The 3,539-nt window shown below is 48.3% G+C and overlaps 1 long non-coding RNA gene across 1 annotated transcript; it reads left to right on the top strand.

Moving 5' to 3' along the window:
• Positions 1–576: 576 nt before the first annotated feature.
• On the top strand, positions 577–1,783 carry LOC130201474 (uncharacterized). The gene is made up of 2 exons (XR_008833189.1): positions 577–1,103; positions 1,313–1,783. It is a non-coding gene; the product is annotated as an uncharacterized LOC130201474 (long non-coding RNA).
• Positions 1,784–3,539: the final 1,756 nt, after the last annotated feature.

Here is a 3,539-nt window from a genome sequence, read left to right on the forward strand (position 1 = left end):
GTGTGTGTGTGTGTGTGTGTGTGTGTGTGTGTGTGTGTGTGTGTGTGTGTGTGTGTGTGTGTGTGTGTGTGTGTGTGTGTGCCAAGTGTGTGTGTGTGCCAAGTGTGCCATCATGAGCTCTGGCCTGAGGGGGAGTCTCCTGAATGTATGACCCATTGTGAGAAGCACAACAGTGCACTTACTCCCATGCACACACACACACACACCTACACACACACACACCTACAAACACACACACACACCCAGCACGCTTCACTATGCCTGGATGTTGCCGTGGCTGCAGATCTAAAGTCTGACGCCTCCACTGAGCGTCTGCAGACAGGTCATCTCCAGGGCTGGATGCCCATTGGCTGAAACCAGAAGGAGGGGGAGCGGAGTCGGGAGGGGGGCGGAGTCGGAAGGGGGGGTTTCCCACCTGCCACAGCTTCTGATAATCAATCAATCAAAGTGTATTCACGAAGAAAGAAAAAGAAGAAGAAGGAAACATTAGGACAAGAAGCCTCTGATGAGGCAATAAAGCTGCAGAGGACACAAAGAACACCTGCCTCTTCACAGGGGGGGGGGGGGGGGGGGAGCAGACCCCTCTTCATCTCAGACATTGATCTCAAAGGTTAGTGAAGTTATGAGCTTCAAACATGAATCCAGAAGTACAGGCAACATTCTAGGAGATACTTTTAAATGACTCAGACCCAGAGCTGCCTGTTGGTTTCATGAGTTTATATATTATATTATGTATTATATATATATTATAATATATATTATTTAGAGCCTCTCAGAAAGTAGCAGCGCCATGTCGAATGAAAAAAATGTGACAGCGAATAGGAAGCGAGTAAGAACTGGGTCAGAGGCTCGGTACAGTATGACTCAGCATTATCTCACACACACACACACACTCCACAAAGCTCCATGTGGAGCCTCCCTCTGACATGCTGAGCTCTCCTTTGTTCCTGTAGCTCCTCCCACGCTGACACACAGGAGCATCACCTGCTCTGCATGACCACTGGAGCTCTCTAGGCCACGCCCATGTGGAGCTCTCTAGGCCACGCCCACTTGGTCGATTCCCTCGCTTGGGGACTTTAAATTGCTTTAATTGCTTCTCTGGGGTGAGGAGGGGGAGGGGCTGATTGACTTGTGAGGTATGAAGAGGACAGACGTGTGTGTGTGTGTGTGTGTGTGTGTGTGTGTGTGTGTGTGTGTGTGTGTGTGTGTGTGTGTGTGTGTGTGTGTGTGTGTGTGTGTGTGTGTGTGTGTGTGTGTGTGTGTTTTGTGTCAGTGTTGCGTGTTCTCCCCTCGCCCCTTGTTTTCCCTTCAGGTGGCATCAATCACCACCTCAACAGGCCAATCCGACTGCACCTGGGTGCCAGAAGGCGAGCTGGCCAATCGGCTGAGTGGGCCTGGTTAAAAAGACAGAAGACTGAAGAGTTAGGTGTGGTTTTTGATTGTGTAAATGTGTACACTGACACTGCAAGAGGTGGAGTTTGTGGTGAGAGGTTGTGGACAGTAGGTAAGTTTGGGGTACCCTGTACATGTATGCACTCATGTAGGTACTTTGTGTCTGGAAACACTCGGCTATTGGTTGTTGCTGCCTCTGTATTGTTTTCACCGAACTTTGTTAGAGAAGCAAGTGAAGCCATTTTGTCTTTCTTTTCAGAGAGGTAGAAGCCAGGCCGAGTTTTGATATCTTGAATTTATTGCTTTGGCACAACCACAACTGTCCCAATCTCTCCCACGTCATTGAACCTTTGTCTTGTGTGTTGGAAATAAATATTATTTGAACACTTTACTCCTACTTTTGATCCTTTTCACTTATTCTTTGACTGTCCTGTGTTCGTTCCCCCCGCTTATCCCCTAGACCACAAAGGGGTCCTAACAGTGCGTGTGTGAGTGTGTGTCTCTGTCAGGAGCATCTGTTGCGGGCCAGATGGAGTGTGTGTCAGGAGTCTTGTGTGAAGGCACGAGCTCCATTCTTCCTCCTCCTCCTCCTCCAGTAAAGAGGAGGTGCCACAGATGTGTCAGTTTAACACCAGAGGAGGAGAGTCAGAGGAGTCCCTGGCTGACCTTTGACCTCAGCTGTAGATGTACACACTTCTAAAGTGGTCTCAATGGAAACCTTCAGCCAATCAGAGAGCTGCTCCTGGGCTTCCCTCCAGGAATCGGGCTCACGGGGTCAAACTGTCAAAGTTATTTGAAAGAAACAGACGGTGGAACCAAATCATGTGATGTCATCGATATGTATCGTCCTTCCCCTTGGTACGAGAAGACGGAGGGAAAAATGTAATTATCTTTATTTTTTTATTTTGTTTATCTATGTTAATCTGTTGATTGCATTCAAAGAACAAATCTCGTTTTGAGGCAGCATATTATTTTTTATTACCTTCTTGTCTCAGTTCAATCTCCTCGTCTGCAGTCTGCTGCTCCTTCAGGGATCAATAAAGATAATAATATCTCATTGTCTCACACAGACACACACACAGGTGTGTGTCTTCATCATACAACACACAACACTTCTGGGAAATGTAGGAGAGAATTATCTCTGTGTGACTCATTCAGAGCTCATCTGTCGGTACGTTGGGGACCGACCTGTGTGTGTGGGAGTGTGTATGTGTAAGGTGTCACATGAGAAGAACACACAGGCACACACACATATAGACACAGGTACACACACACACACCTTTAAGGTGATGAGGACTGCCTCAGTGACGTCTCCTCAGACTCCTGATGTTAAACACACAAACTGAGCGGTGATGTTTAACTTTGGTCACATGACTCATGTTTACTTAAAGTCCAGAGTTTTCTGGATATCCGTATCAAGTCACCTCTGTTGTTGGCCCCCGTTAGCCAACGCCATGTCAGGTCAGCCCCAGATGGGGGGCTACTTGTGAGCCTAGAGTCTTAAACAGAGCCTTGAGGTATGGAACCAGCTTCACCTTCAGACAGTCGCCTCATGTAGATTTGACTGAAGACTTTCCTCTTGATAGTCTTATAGTGAGGGCTGAATCAGATTCACCTGGTCCAGACCCTAGAGATGCTGCTATAGACTGATAGGCTACACTGAGCACCTCTCCTCTAGGATACACTGAGCACCTCTCCTCTAGGATACACTGAGCACCTCTCCTCTAGGATACACAGGACCTCCCTCCTCTAGGATACACTGAGCACCTCTCCTCTAGGATACACTGAGCACCTCTCCTCTAGGATACACTGAGCACCTCTCTCCTCTAGGATACACTGAGCACCTCTCTCCTCTAGGATACACTGAGCACCTCTCCTCTAGGATACACTGAGCACCTCTCCTCTAGGATACACAGGACCTCCCTCCTCTAGGATACACTGAGCACCTCTCCTCTAGGATACACTGAGCACCTCTCCTCTAGGATACACTGAGCACCTCTCTCCTCTAGGATACACTGAGCACCTCTCTCCTCTAGGTTACACTGAGCACCTCTCCTCTAGGATACACTGAGCACCTCTCTCCTCTAGGATACACTGAGCACCTCTCTCCTCTAGGATACACTGAGCACCTCTCCTCTAGGATACAC

The sequence above is a fragment of the Pseudoliparis swirei genome, chromosome 11, assembly GCF_029220125.1.
Source record: "Pseudoliparis swirei isolate HS2019 ecotype Mariana Trench chromosome 11, NWPU_hadal_v1, whole genome shotgun sequence".
Lineage (NCBI taxonomy): Eukaryota > Metazoa > Chordata > Actinopteri > Perciformes > Liparidae > Pseudoliparis > Pseudoliparis swirei.